Source organism: Limulus polyphemus, unplaced genomic scaffold (assembly GCF_000517525.1).
Source record: "Limulus polyphemus unplaced genomic scaffold, Limulus_polyphemus-2.1.2 Scaffold2144, whole genome shotgun sequence".
Classification (NCBI taxonomy): domain Eukaryota; kingdom Metazoa; phylum Arthropoda; class Merostomata; order Xiphosura; family Limulidae; genus Limulus; species Limulus polyphemus.
Window position 1 is genome coordinate 115,574 of NW_013667754.1, and position 16,857 is coordinate 132,430.

Sequence of the window (16,857 nt, forward strand, 5' to 3'; positions counted from 1 at the left end):
TTAACGTAGATACCACAATGGGAGATAAATACTTTCTACTATCCTTCAGTTGTTAACGTAGGTAGCTAACATTTTGTGAAAGTTGAGGGTGAGTTCTTCTTGGGGCGGAGCTACGCTTCTATTTACTTTCGTTTTAGAAAATGACGTCAGAATTAGAATGTGTCAGCAGGGTGCTGTAGCTATAAAACAGTTCTCCGACAACTAATGAGATTCAGAGCTCCTGAGTGTGAAGAAAGTCACTTTCTCCAAGAATATAATCTGACATCGCTTTGGGTAAGTAATGTGTTTCTGTGTACTTAATGTGTAGTTCAATAGACTTCTTAAACATATATGTATGTAAGACTGTTTTCACTGCAGTAGTATTTGTTCAGACTTTCGTGTTTCTTTTATTATCTCTATTATTTTATCCTTTGATAATGGTGTCTAGATGATTACTTTAGTCCATACCAGAACAGTAATACACTTGCAATTTTCACGTTAGACGGATAGGAACGTAACTGTCTGATAAAAATTACGAAACTCTATTAAGATAAATATATTTACTACCGGAGAAAAATCTGAATTTTCATCTTGTGTGTTCTTTCATTGGAGGGTTGTTGTTTTTTCAAGCTGGATCGTCCAAGAAGCTGAGTTTAATCCTAGAACATTAAGAACACGGTAGAACGAAGAACTGATGTCCCTCTACCCTTGAAGAAAACAGGTCCACCTTACATAAACGTTAGAGTTCCATTCGGTTTATTTGAACTTAGAGACTCCACAGAAAATTGAAAAAGAAAAAAATTATAAATATAAAATAGGTTTTTACATTCTTTCTGTCTGATGTACAACACCGCTTTAATACCAGATAGAGGCCAGTGTTAGATTTAGTTTATTGTCACCTGCTTTTAAATTAGATAGAATAACCAAGACCATCACTAGATTTTGTGTATTGTCACCCAACTGACCTGTTGAGCTGTAATCAAAATAGTACTCTGCACTCGTCCAATCGGACAGCAGTACTAGTCCAAATAGAACAGGGATAGTTTAAAATATCGTCAGTCTTATTATGAAATTTTTCTTTTATAGCATGGATCGTATTTTGCTAGCTTACCTATTTCATAAAACATAATTTCAGCTCCATGAAACAACTCATATCATTAATATTTCATAAACGTTTTTACGCATTATCAACTGGCAAATCCAAACAAATATCCTATGTTCGACAGCTAAACAAAGTTTGAAACCACAGAAAAAATCACGACATAGGGTATATGCATGCAGGTGTAACGTGCGATGTGATTACCTAGACTTAATAGACGAAAATGGAGGTATTGATTTTGTAAAACATAATACCTTGACCTCCCTTTCTGAGGGTAATGATTTTGAAAAGCTAAGGAAAATTATTATGTCCGTTATCCTGACTTACTTAAAAGTAAAGCATTTGTGTGGCACTAATTTTTCTTTCACAACGTAATAAAGTTCTTAAATATCAATATTTTATAGATTGAAGCCTCCTGCATTCATATTACTTATACAGTTTCATTCTTTTTGTATTTTATGTTTATTATTTCAAAATATGGTTTTGCAGCTTTATTATAATCAGTCTTTCAGCCTTCCTGCTACTACAACATATACAATATGTTTTCCTAATTACAAATAATGATTTCATTATTTATTTTGATATGTTATTCTTATAATCGTTTATGTTGTTTTTGTTTAACCATAAATGTATCATTTTGAAACTTTCAACAAAAATGAAATATTTTACTTGGTTTATAAGCGAGGAAACTGTTTTATATTTGTTTAAATACTTCATCTGTCGAATTAAGAACTATATAAAGTTAATTGAAATTGCTTAACTTTCTTCATACTTAAATCATACATAACCAATCATCAAATTTCGAAATAATTCTGTTTACTTCTTTAAGACATATTCTACATCTCAAAATACTGAAGTAAAAAATATTACATTTTCACTCTGTTACTTTAATAATATTTTATCTAATTTTCATAGTTTAGAAGCATGCCGTAAGCTTATTTCTTCTTTCAAATTCACGAATATTTTACTTGAAACACAATTCTAAAATTTAATAAAGCTTACACATGAACGTTTATCTTTGCATTGATGCTAATGTTCTTGTTCACTAAGTTCACTTTTTATATGATCCAACTATTAATTCAATTTTTCGAATGTTATTTAATATTATTTTCCCCAGTTTACACATCTCACTTTTCCACGTTCGCTATAGAATTGTTTAATATTCGTATTTCTTCTTTGCGGGTCTTGATTTGACCACGACTCTACAAAAAGTTGTTCCATGTTTACGGGTCTCACTTCATTCGTTTGATTAATGTGTTTGTCCTCTTTCCCAAGTCTTATATGAAGATGTAGACCAGTACAGCTCCAAAGTAGATTGTATCTTCTATTTTTCTTTTCACCTGCAAACTCTGAGTAAAATATTACCAATAGTTAAAAATAGCACCAATATTTAATATTTCCGAGATCTGGTAGTAATAACATTGTCCTCTGAACCTTTTTAGTATCAAACATTGAGAAGAGGGAATTAGGAAAGTATGATTTACTTGTTTTTCATTCTAGTTCTCCTTAAGGCGATGTTACAATCATGACGCAGTGCCATACTTACAAGTATAGAGAGTTTAGTACGTTATATGAGAACAATTTTGAAGTCTCGGCATGTCAGTACAGCTCATGTCGCCACGTCAAGTCATGCTGTACCTAACTATCGTGCATCTTGACAATAATAATGTTGTGTAGCCATTACAAAAGGCTCCGTCATAATGATATATCATCCAAAGCACACAACTCCTCGCTGATACTTTCCATAATCCATCTAGTGGAGAAGAACGACGATTTCCTAGCGCTCGTCAACAGTCTAATTGCATAGGGACTACATCCAGGGATTTGACCTATATGTTTTCTTATAGAATAGCATGAATGCTGGTTTCATTTTACAGATGCTCGAGGTATACGACGTGTTGAATGGGAAGTATGACTGGAAACCCTAATTCTTGTGAGCCCATTCCTTGTTGGCCTCACTTCCAGATAGAGATCTTTCTTGGTTATGTTGCATAAAACACCTGGACAGCTTTTGTCATTGACCTTTGGGTTCTTGGATTCAAACCTGTCACAAAACGCCGCCCTTTGCTTACCATAGCTGGGGTATGATTTGCTGTAGCTAGGTCTCTTTCTGGATGATCCTGGGCTCACAAATTGATCAATATCACTTTGTTTTCTAATGCCACCAAGTACAAAAGATATCCCCTTCCTAGAAATTCTAAATTCCGATCTGAACACATCTTGATGATCTAAGTGTAAAAATATTTTGAGTCGGAAAGGCCTTTTACATACCTTTCACAAAAGTGATCAATTTTCGATGGTATCACATAATCTACGTAACTCCAAACAAAGTCAAATGTAGTTCTAATACATGGCGATTTAAATCGGTTGTGGTTGTCATGTAACTTGCTGATTTGTATATTTAAAATATTTTTAATATAACGTACTCAACCCTGTATTTTTCTAGGATTCCATTTATGAAAATGTTGACGACCAGGCTTGTGGTATTATGTTTATCGTTCTTCTGCGCCCTTGTAGTAGTTGACGACCTGGTGAATGCCTCACCAAGTTTCTATACTGATTACGAAAGTAAGTTGTTTGTACTTTATCTTGATTGGTTTTAAAATGACTTTAGGACACATGTTTAAGATATATACTATAGTATGCATCTTATCCTAGGACATGCCCTATACTCAGTGATATACCCTATACCAAATGATGTATTCTATACCCAATGACACGCTATATACTCAGTGTCATGCTCTATACTCAATCACATGCTCTATACCAAATTACGTGCTCTATATCCTATACTCCACGGCGTACTCTATATCCAATGACATACCCTATACTCATAGACATCCTCTATACCAAATGACACGCTTTATACCCTATGACATGCTCGATACCCTATAACGTGCAGTATATCTTATGACATACACTACACCCAGTAACATGCCCCATATCCTATGACGTGCACTATACTCTATGACATGCTCTACGTCCTATAACATGCACTGTGACATGCAGTATACCCAGAAGTCAACCATGGTCACTTTAGGGTTATTAAGTGAGATGAGACATTACGAATTGTTTTTAAAATTTTCAGTAAACCATTCATTGTGATGCTGATAATTAGTTGTATTATCAACATCATACTTTAAGCTTTAAGAAATTTAACAAATCTAATAATGATAGAAAACAAATAATTATATAAAAATACTAGATCCAAAAACAGATATTCTATTTATCTCAGAAAGTAATAAATCTTTCCCTGTGTCAGTATGATGTATACTGTAGAAGCATTCTGGGATTAAAGTATTTAGTAAAAACTGTGGCTATTTAAGTCCACAGCTTATAAAACTGCTAATAAATATTAACTTGTTTCGAAGTTAATTTTTATCGTCTACTTAATGTGCGGAACATGATCCTAAACTGGCCGCTTTACTTTAACCTCACAATCCTTGTTATTGTTTAATGTGTGGAACATGATCCCAACCGTTTACTGCAATAAACTGGCCGCTTTACTTTAACCTCACAATCCTTGTTATTGTTTAATGTGTGGAACATGATCCCAACCGTTTACTGCAATAAACTGGCCGCTTTACTTTAACCTCACAATCCTTGTTATTGTATAATGTGTGGAACATGATCCCAACCGTTTACTGCAATAAACTGGCCGCTTCACTTTAACCTCAGAATCCTTGTTATTGTTTAATGTGTGGAACATGATCTTAACCATTTACTGCAATAAACTGGCCGCTTCACTTTAACCTCAGAATCCTTGTTATTGTTTAATGTGTGGAACATGATCCCAACCGTTTACTGCAATAAACTGGCCGCTTCACTTTAACCTCAGAATCCTTGTTATTGTTTAATGTGCGGACCATGATCTTAACCATTTACTGCAATAAACTGGCCGCATATTTCGTTTATTGTTTATCAAATACGCAGTCACTACAAATATCCTTTTTTTTTCAACCATTTACGATAAACTACAAATTTCTCATTTATCTGTTTTACTATGAGCAACAGAACCAAAGTGAAATGCCTTTGTTTCTTTGTTGAATTTCGGGCAAAGATAAACGAGAGGTATGTGCGCTAACAAGCCCTAATTTACCACCAACTCTTCGTTAATCTTTATCAACGTATACTGGAATGACCGTCACCTTATAACGCTCAAACTGCTGAAAGGTCGAGCATCTTCGACAACGAGTTTCGATCCCGCGACTTGCAGATTGTGAGTCAAGCACCATAGCCACTAGCCTATGCTATGCTATGCCTGTTAAATTATTTAATTAATAAAAAGGTTGTTAGAAGAACAACATTTACCTCTTCCTCAAATCTTAATTAATGATTAGTTAATAAAATCTATATACAGTGTTATAAGAACAACATAGCTGTTCTTCCCAAAGCTTAATTAATAATAAATTTGTTACAAGATCACCATTGATCCTATACTCAAGTCTTAATTATATTACTTTGAAATATATGGTAGCAGTTTACCTCCCTAAAACAGTGTTAATAATTACCTTTATAATAACGCCATGGAAACAAGCTTTACAATTTCTTTTCATCACCCGCATGCACTCGGTACAGCCGTATCAAGCATCCTTATTTACGCTAATTGCTTAAGCTACAATCTCGTGACGCTAAACGCTCTTTAGGCAGGAGAATTTCACAAAATGTAGCAAATTTGTGCTGAAAAGTTGGCTATGAATAATGAATAATAACCGTCCACCCGTATGATTCTTTTGAAAACTTGAGCTTTGAAAACTTTAGTTTGCTTGGCCTAACCAATACTTATGTATCTGTACGCTTTCACTCTATAATCTTGCTGCTCTAAATCAGCCGTCTCAATCTAAATCAGTGGTTCCCAACCTTTTTCAATGCTGGCATCCCTTGAGATTTTGAAATGCCATCCCGCACCCCAGAGTTAAAAGCAAAAAATGATTTTTTTCAGGTCAAATTATTAAATACTAATTAATGAGTATTTTTAATTAACACAAATTTTCGAAAAGAAAAAAACACTTATTTTGCCAGAAAAGAAAACACGTTATCTTGAGTCAGAAAAATTTATTTTCACATAAATTAGATGTACATTGTATCGAAAACTCATATCAGATCCTATCAATGTGACATTTGTTCTTGTTTCTTCGCAATTCTTCGCTGTCTGGAATACGGGGTTCCTTTTTGCTGAGAGCGATGCGCATGTCGTGCTGAGCATCGAGGCGATTTCGAAACTTACTTTTCACATGAAGAAGAGTCGAAAACCCTACTTCGCAAAGATATGTTGTTGCGAAGGGAACAAGTACAGTACGTGCTTTCTTGGAAATGTTTAGGAATCTTGTTATTTGTAATGCCCAAAAAATTTCCAAAGTCTTCACTTTGAACTCCATTTTTGCATCATGATCATTTTGTATGTCAATTATTCTCTCCTTGAAAGGATCTTCGTCAGGCATAACTTCAGGCTTAACTGAAACAGAAACGGGTTCCTTATCCAGCGTTCGCTGATTTCCAAATTTCCTGCAGAGAAATACCCATCAAAGACATTTAATAGCTGTTTAAGGTGAATGCGTATGAATGAGGTGAATGAAGCAGGCAGTGTGTGACACGGACCTCAGGAATTCCCCGTTTCGTGAAAGCTGCAAATCCAGGCCGATTTCCTAGCATAGCATGTTCACAAAATATAATGTATTCTAATACTTCTTCATTCTTGACATAACGAACAAGAGCAATCAGTTGGCTACAATGGGAAACATATGTAGATTCATCCAATTGCAATGATATTTTTACAGGAGTCGCCTTGATATCAGTAATCACCTGTTTCAAGATGTCCTCTCTCATATCAATTATTCTGTTCCTGATGACATTGTTAGACATTGGTACTTGTTGCACCTTCCTTTCCGCATCTTTCCCCAGAATGGTCTTAACAACTTCAAGGATACATGGCATCACTAACTCTTCAGCGATGGTATAAGGTTTTTCGCGTTGGCCACCTGATACGCAACTTGATAGGATGCTAAAAGAACAGGCTTTTCATTTGGTACATATCCTAACTTTGGCAGAGTTCCTAGACGATCAAAACGTGCCTTTTTCACCTTCAGTGAATCTTCATCGTGCCCAGCTTCCCTACAACCATGTACTCTGTTGAAATGTTCGTTGAGTTTGGAAGGTTTCAAATTTACATTAGAAAATATCACTGAACATAAAAAGCATTGAGGTCTTTCTGTCCCACTTCTCTCAGTTGTACATGTGAACCCAAAACTATAGTAATCATCGTTCCACTTTCTTTTTCTTCGCCATTATGGATCTCTGAAAATAAAAAAATTATCATGAGACGTAAATAGTAGGCGTATGTTTAATAAAAAAAAATTAAAACAGGAAGAAAAAATAACAATAGTGAATTAATTGAAGATCGCAATCAATATTCTGCTCCCGAATTCAGACGAATTATTTAGTAAAAACTGCAACGACAAATTAACAAAAAAAGTTGTTTTTCTGGACCCTATCCTCGCACCCCCAAGAATTGGATATCGCACCCCAGGTTGGGAACAACTGAATTCTAAATGACAAAAAACTAAAAACTCTCCACCTTTCCTCTTAGGTGAAGCTGTAGTAAAAATGTTAGACCGACAACTCACGTAGGCGTGCGCAAATAGTTTGGTCAAAATTGAGCGGTTTTTGTTGAATAACTTTGCACATATGGCTTATATTTAAACCAAATTTGACACCTAATTGTAGGTTGTAAAGATATATCAGTGTAAAAAGAATCTGAAAAAAAATCCTTTAAAGTTAAATATGTTTTTATATCAAATATAGTTTCCGTACTTTCGGTGCAAAGAGAAAAAAAAGGGAAAAAATTCAATCAAAATTGGAGATTATATATCTCGTGTATTTCTTAATGGATTACCTCGAAATCTGGTATGTGAAGTTAGGGTCCCGAAGAGCACATCTGCTTAGAATATGTATTAGTTTGTATTACCACAGTCCGAGCTACAGAAAGTGGAAAATTGCTAAACTATAACACACACAGTGTGTCCTATAGATCATTTTGGCCGCATGACACACTACCGTGTCTTAATTATTCATCTATTTGAGCTTTTATCCCTCTCTGCTCTTCTTCCCTTCAATTTTACCTGTTATTGCAAGATTTTATCTATCCTATTTTCTCATAATGTGTCCCAAACATTGAAATTGCCTATTCTTTATAACTTTTGTAAGAGACCTCTGGACTCTTGCCTTCTGTAACACTTCCTAGAGTAACTTTAATTAATAACATACCATAAACTGTAATATCGATTGTTCTGCAAGAAAAGTCCACTTTAACATCATGCTATAAAACGGAAAATCGGATATTCTGCAATAAAAGTCCAGTTTAACACTATGCTTTAGACTGTAACATTGACTGTTCTACAATTAAAACCCAGTGTATACTTTGGTACGGTAGTTATGGAACAAAATTCTAGTTTAATACGGAGCTGCAGACTCTGATATCTGTTACTCTGCGATTAAAGCTGCCTCTTAAACTAAGTCGAAATCTCTTTTGTTAACAATACTTTTATAATAGTAAATTAAATTAAATTGAAAGTGTTACGTGGTGAGTCAGCGATGAGTTTATGGATTTACAATGCTAAAATTCTGGCAAGTGACGGACAGAGAGCAGATATTCCATTGTGTAGCTTTGCGCTAAAACAAACAATAATTTCAGTTATGTGCAATTACATTTTTTGTATATTTTTAATATCATTTTATCTTCGCCTATACATTTAAATACAATGTAATATTATTTTATAAAATACGAGGCTGAAACAGTTTGATTTACATCACTTATATATTTTTCAGACTTACGAGATCTATATGAGCTTCTATTGAGGAATGAAGCCTTACCACCAGTTGCACGATTTACTCACCAGATGGAGCGCAAAGGCGGTCGATCACCATCTCTTCGACTGCGATTCGGAAAGCGAGCAGATTCATTCTGGTCTCCTTATTTTTCAGCCGAGGCAATGGACGAACCAGAAAATTAATATTTTCAAAGCTTGACATTTATAGGATCTCTTCTCCTTTCTTCACTTCGAAGTTCACATTAATTTTGAGTAACTTTTCATTTCTTACTTTCGTCTTATTAGCTAATTACAAAACATCGTTTTAAGAATATATATATTTTATTTGTTGTGATTACATGAAAATCAAGGGGTAACTATCTTCTTAGCCTCTAAAATGGTGTGTTCACATCTTTAAAAATGAAAACATCAGATTTATGTTAGCTATTTAAATAAACAGTTGGTTCCCTGAAAATCTTCACTTCCCTTTTTGTGTGTGTGTGTGTGTGTGTCCACCAACACTAATCTTTTGTCTTAAAGGTTCTCATCTTGTCATTTTAGAAATCTTACCCCATCCTGACGAATAAGACTCAAAAACGTCGACCTGTATAAACTCAAACTAAATTTAAAATTGTTAATTTAAAAAGGAAATAGGGATGGTAAAAAAAGTATATAAAAAAAAGTTCAATCAAAATGCAAAGCCTACAACTAGGGACTCTTAAAAGAAATAAACAAACTGGGCTGGATATAATGTCTACAATATTTTTTCAAACAACAAATCCCTATTTTGACTCAATGTCTACAATACTTATAAATTTAATTCGATCTTGAGGAGCCGCTTTGGTAATTTTTGGTTTAAAATCTCTCATATGTTATTGTCTACACCTTTGCGAGTGACAATTTATGTTCAGGGCATATTATGAAATTTTCAGAAAGACATAGCTTTGAAGACGACCTTGAATTACCTCAATTGTTCTCTTACAACGTAGGCCTACAGCACCTTATTCCATACATCTATAATTGTTTTTTCTTTGCTACTCTATTTCTGTATTATTTACTTGTCAACGGCGTTTCAAATCACAATGTATAATACCAATACTGTATGATTTTTATAAATATTTGGAAAACTACTCTTTTTATTTACAGAACCTCAATATGTAATGCATGTTCACGAGTTTACAACAAACAAATAAAACTGCCATTTTACCCTTCTATTCGAAAAAAAAAATCTTTAAAGGGCTGAATAACATCTCTTTTCTGTGCGACAACCATATAATTTCGTTCATTTTACGTGGTATCTTCATGAAGCTCATAGATTTACATTAACACTTGAAAGACCTCTTGGAAAGAGCTCCAGTATCCCAAACAAACATTAATGGTTAGAAAAGCCCTATAGGCCTTTACACGATGTGGCTCCATAGGCGTGAGCAAACACATTCTCTGAAAACACAAAGAATACAACTTACTTGTGTTAGTTTATTTCACAAATAAGCATACAAATGATGCTTTCATATTAAAGGTTTCTTTAAACGTCTTTCTCCCAGTGACATCTAACTTGTGTTGAATTCTCCAGGATCTCCCCAGAGAATAAACAACACTGGTGTATGCGACGAAAGCTTCGGGGTGACGCAAAGGGCAAAAGATTACCTTTTGTTTCTTTTATGAGGGGTCTTTTCATGGAGTCTTTTAACGTCACTGCATCTCTGCCGCTGCTCCCTTTGATTTATCAACACTGAGCCGCAGCAAATATATAGTTGAAACTCTCTCGAATAGAACTGTTTTTATCATGATTCTATATTTCAGGAACTTTGTGCATTTTTTCATTTATAGAATCAAGCCTATTTTGCTGCTTTTACTTATTTTATTGGTGAAAAACGAAATGTAAGGTACTTGAAAAATACCTACCATGATAAAATGTATGATTTAATTTAAAAGTATTCTTACTAAAAATTTTCATTGAAAATAGGCTGTTTTGAAATGCTAACAGAATAGCGGGTTTTTGTCTTTTCACGCATTGAAATCAAATTATTACATTTGAGTAGCAATTTCAAATTGTTTGAAATGTTTCATCAATATAAAAAATGTCCCCAAAATTTTGTCAATCTTTCTTATAATATTCTTCAATTAGCTTTGTTTTTTATTTAGTGAAGAAAGGTAAAAGTACTGTTGAGAGACAACGTATCGTCCACCGGATATTTCTTAGGTAAAAACCCAATATTAATGATCTGATTAAATTCAAATACCGTAACATCAGACGTGAGCATTTGAGTAAAGCAGTCTTCTAAACATTAGGTTTACACATTTCAGTAAAATGATGTTCAAAACACAAGTCTTGAACATTTCAATAAATCAATCTTCCAAACATCAGATTTACAAATCTCAACAAAATGATCTTCAAAACACAAAATTTATAAATCTTAGTAAAATGGTCTTCTACACAACATACTTTAAAATTTGAGTACGACGATCTTTTAATACAAGGATTAACGGTTTGAGTAAAACAATATTCTATACTCAAGACGTGAACATCAGATTAATGTGATCTTCTAAAACTTGCTATCTGGACTGCGCACTGACAAATGTGCTGTTACGGAACTCATAAGCTGAAGGGTGGAAATCCTGTGTTAAATTCCTGTAGCGTGTAAATAAACAAACGAAGGTCTTACACATCGTAATAACATGATCTGGTATGAAATGCAAAAAACAAACAAAATACGCGCATCTCATTGGAATGTCTAATAAACACTTATTGTGAAAAAGCTTGAAGGAGTAAGCATAAGAAAAAAATATATTTCAAGTTGCCTTCCACACCAGCATTGAGCTATTTTCCACACCTATTTCAAGTTGCTTTCCACGCTTATAATTCAAGTTGCCATACACGTCTATACTTTAATCTATTTTCCGCATGTAGTTAAAGCTCCCTTCCACATCTATTTCTTCTTCAAGTGGGCTTCTACATCTAAAATCGTAAAAACCATTCCATATTATTACATTCACACATCTGAGGAAAGCTTCGACGCTGATATGGAAGAATTAGTATATGACTCCTTCTCTCAATCGATTTCTCAACTGTCTTCTCTAGTGATCCGTTCGGGGAAGTAGGCTCCGATTAAATTTTCTTGACTTCTGGGTAACTATACAAATATGCGTACACAAAATCGGTAACAAGCTCTAAATGTGATTATCTCTCTGTATAGACACAGAAGACATAAGGGAAATAATATGTTTATATAATCTACAAAAAGGCAACTTACATTCATAGTGAAGATACAGCTGTATAGTTGTAATTTTTACAGCTTTAGATTTGTTAGTTCTAGCTAAACCTCTTTTGAAAAACGGCAAATTTGCATTCACAAACATTCTGTTGTAGGACTGTATTATACATTCTTTTTTCTTTGTTTGTTTTAAAAATATCTTACATTCAGTGTGTCATTCCAAAAATTGGTTAACTATATGTATATAAATACTCTCTAAAACGAAAATACCTTACGATTTCAAATAATTTTTTTTATTAACAAATTAAATATAAAAGTCTTGCACAACTTGGATCACTTCCTGTTTTTATAAATGACACTAATACAAGATAACATTTCATTAAAGCATTTCTTCCAGCACCCAATGAAAAGCGCTTATTGTCAAAGCTGGTTCACTTCCTAAATACTACAGTATGTGCGACCACAAGATGTAAAAGGCACCATCTGAACTTTTTGTCTAGCCCACTTCAGCTTGCACTGCCACTGTGCTTGATCATTAGCCTAATTAAATTAGTAATAGATTTTTATTTCACATATTGCAGCTATAATGCTTTGAAACTTTTTGCATTTCAATCAATTATAGCAAGAATAGAAAACACAAAACAAGGTAGTTGGCCTTTGGAGCGTGTTGCTTTCAGATGTTGGGAGGCAGTAAATTTAAGTGTGTTTAAGAGAAAGCTTGATAGTTATATGAATGATACAGGCCGGCTTTGAGGTGTTTTTTTTATTTATTTAATAGTTATACTTTAGTTCAAAGGATGGGCGCCCCCCAGTGGCACAGCGGTATGTCTGCGGACTTACAACGCTAGAATCCGGGTTTCGATACCCGTGGTGTGCAGAGCACAGATAGCCCATTGTGTAGCTTTGTGCTTAATTAAAAATAAACAATAAACAAATGATGGGACAGCCTAGATGAATCAATAGGTCCCTTGTTGTCCCCAAACATTATGTTATGTTAACATTCTTTGCGAAATAGTGTTTGAGACTGAATAAGGTTTCTAAGAATGTGTGGCCTTAACTATAAAAATTGAAACACAGACCCATTACTAGATACGTTTCTTTATAAAGAGAAATATTCACAATTAGAGTTTGTTCTTATTTATTTTCTTCGCCATAACATGAATTTCAATGGTAAGTAAAGGACTACACGTCAAAACCAAACTGCTTTAATTCTACTACTATATAAAGCCTACTTTGTTCATTTGTTTCTAAACAGCGGGGCCCGGCATGGCCAGGTGGTTAGGGCACTCGACTCGCAATCTGAGGGTCGTGGGATCGATTCCCCGTCAAACCAAACATGCTCGCCCTTTCAGCCGTGGGGGTGTCATAATGTGACGGTCATTCCCACTATTCGTTGCTAAAAGAGTAGCCCAAGAGTTGGCGGTGGGTGGTGATGACTAGCTGCCTTCCCTCTAGTCTTACACTGCTAAATTAGGGACGGCTAGCGCAGATAGCCCTCGTGTAGCTTTGCGCGAAATTCAAAAACAAACAATCTAAACAGCGCTGATGAATTGTTGATTTCCGTGAAGCTAATCTGTTGCAGCGGAAATAGTGAATAAAATAATAGATTAGAGATATAAATAATCAAATTCAGAGCTAGTTGCTGTTTTTGGGTATACATATGTTTCTACATGTTACTTTATGTAAAAATATAAAAAATCATAATTAGAGCTAGTTACCGTTTTTGGGTATACATATATTTCTACGTTTTTATAGATGTATTACTTCATATAAAGATATATATGTATAATCATAATTAGAGCTAGTTGGCTTTTTTGGGTATACATATGTTTCTACATTTTTTCTAGATATGTTACTATATATATAAAGATATAAATAATCACAATAAGATCTATTCGCCGTTATGGGATATATACATATATATTTCGATATTTTTATATATATGTTACTTTATATAAAGATATATATATATAATCATAATTAGAGCTAGTTGGCGTATTTGGGTATACATATATTTCTACATTTTTCTAGATATGTTATTGTGTAAAGACATAAATAATCATAATTAGAGTTATTTGCCTTTTAGGGTATATATATATATATATATATATTTACATTTTTCTAGATGTGTTACTTCATATAAAGATATAAATAATCATAATGAGAGCTATTTGCCGTTTTTAGGTATATATATATCTAGATGTGTTACTTCATATAAGTTGCGGTTATTTCGTATACATATATCTTTAAATTTTCCTAGATATGTTACTTTATATAAAGATATAAGTAAGCACAATTAGAGCTAGTTTCCGATTTTTGGGTATGTAAGTAGTAAGCCCAGCACTCTGGACACACGCGCTGATTGGCTGCCTGAGGTGAGGGGGAAAGGTGATGTCATCAAAGATGACGAGGTCATAGAACCAAGTTTTGCCAACAGGAGGCGCGTTGGTAGACCGCCATGATGGATGATTACGTAATAGTACCACAAAGTAGAGAACGTATTTCTAGGCCGTCATGGCTCATACAACACATCTTTCATCATGTCGATAACTAATCATTAGTTAATTAATTATATCATCCTAAAAAAGGATGCTTAACTCTAATCAATTTAATCATTTATAATTAATTCGTTCTTAAAAGGATGCTTAACACCAATTAATTAGTTAATCCTAAAAAGGACAGTGAATGTAAATTCATTAGTTAATTAATTAATAATTAAATCATCCTACCACAAAGTAGAGAAGTGTTTTTAGGCAGTCATTACTCATACCCTACATGTCTCAACAAGAATATAATTAATCACTAATTCGATAGTTAATTAAATCATTTATAATTAAATCGTCATAAAAAAGTATATTTAAGACTAATACATTGGTTAATTAATTCGTCCTAAAAAGGATGCTTAACACTAATTAATTAAAACATTTATAATTAAATCGTTCTAAAAAAGGATGCTTAATACCAATTCATTAAATCATTTATAATTAATTCATTAAATCAATTATATTTAATTCATCCTAAAAAGAAGGTTTAACAATAATTCATTAGTTAATTAAATCGTCATAAAAAAGGACACTTAACGCTAATTCATGAGTTGATTAAATTTTCTTACCATTTATATGTCCTAAAAGGACGATATCTTAATTAAAACTTACTCTTTTTATTATAAACCAAGTGTTTAAAGATTTTCAGTGACATGAATATAATAAATTGTCAAAAACATTATTTAACATAACATGTTTGAATGAGATCACAACATACATTTTACAGACACATAATATATGTCTGTAGGTTTAAATCGTCCTAAAAAGAGTGATATCAAGCAATAATTAAACTTATACTTTGACTTTATACAATATTTTACGTCGTCAATAAAACGTTTATTATACAATAACACTTTTATTAATTTGTGACAAAATAATTTACACCTGTTACTTTATCCCATGTTTTACAAAGGGGAACTTTCACATATACTTAATTACCATTATTACTGTAGGATTTATCAAATATACTGTGGCAGTACTTTTACAAGTTGTCAAAAACATTATTTAACATAACATGTTTGAATGAGATTACAACTTACATTATACTACATATGAAAAATTACTATTATAAAATAACAACACTTACCATAAATCTCTGAGGGCCACATTAGTAATGTAGCATATTCAAAACACAGTCCAATCTTTGATATTTGCATCAGTGAAAGTATACAATCACGAAACACATATACAAATTTCTACATGTTGTTTCTATTATATGTTCGCAAGACTAACCAACCCATATGATTTTGAACTGATGTCAAACCTTGATACTGTTTAACTTTACTTCATATGCATATAGAGAGCTATTGTACGAAGAAAGACTTGACATGTAAAGTTTTTTAATTCAACTCACAGTTTACCAAGTCTGACTCATTGAAGATCACTGACCACCTTGAAAATATACAAGTTAGAAAAAACATCTGCTTAGAATGACAAAGGTTAATTCTGAGTTGACAAAGTCTATGTGGTTTGCGAAGTAAGTAGAGCAGAGTTTGACGAAAACACATTAGTTCGAAGAAATAAAGCGTGACAGTCCGAAATGTTTGATATTCAAGGCTACTGACAGTCTTAGTCCACAGGATTAGAATGACAAAGTCTATTTACAATAACTGACAAGCTAGTCCAAGGACCAAGTGATTAAAGTTTTGATAACAATTCAGTGTTTGTCATATATTATTATACATACTTAACATCAGTTACTATAATCATCATATAATAATAAACTATAATTAATATTCACTTTTACAGATCGCTCAGTATATTCAATTGGACCATAATACAATATCTATACACAATATATTTAATAATGAACTATCCATATGTACATTACACTTTAAATAGTGAAATTTAAAAGTTCTTTACATAAATTTTAAATGGTGTTTCAGTCCACTTAGAATAAATATTTTAAAATGAAAAATCGATTCATCACATGATCTCGAACTGAAATCAAGAGAAAGTTAAATACTGGTGTATTGTATTACCTTTAGTGTTAGTTTAAACAGATAAAACTTCCGTTTGCGCATATGGAAAACCTTTTTTAAAAGAAGTTAATTATAACACACTGTCGCTATCTACATATTTACAATATATATAATGTTTATGGGAAAATGTTATTAAAATAAAAGTCAGTTATAATACACTGTCACTATCTATGTATTTACAATATACTTAAAATAGATGGTTCACTGTAAATATGTAGTGACGCATATCAGTTA

General features: G+C 33.1%; 1 long non-coding RNA gene across 1 annotated transcript; it reads left to right on the forward strand.

Moving 5' to 3' along the window:
- Positions 1-167: 167 nt before the first annotated feature.
- On the forward strand, positions 168-9,363 carry LOC106466081. Its single transcript, XR_002612121.1, has 3 exons — positions 168-273; positions 3,525-3,646; positions 8,903-9,363. It is a non-coding gene; the product is annotated as an uncharacterized LOC106466081 (long non-coding RNA).
- The last annotated feature ends 7,494 nt before the right edge of the window (positions 9,364-16,857 follow it).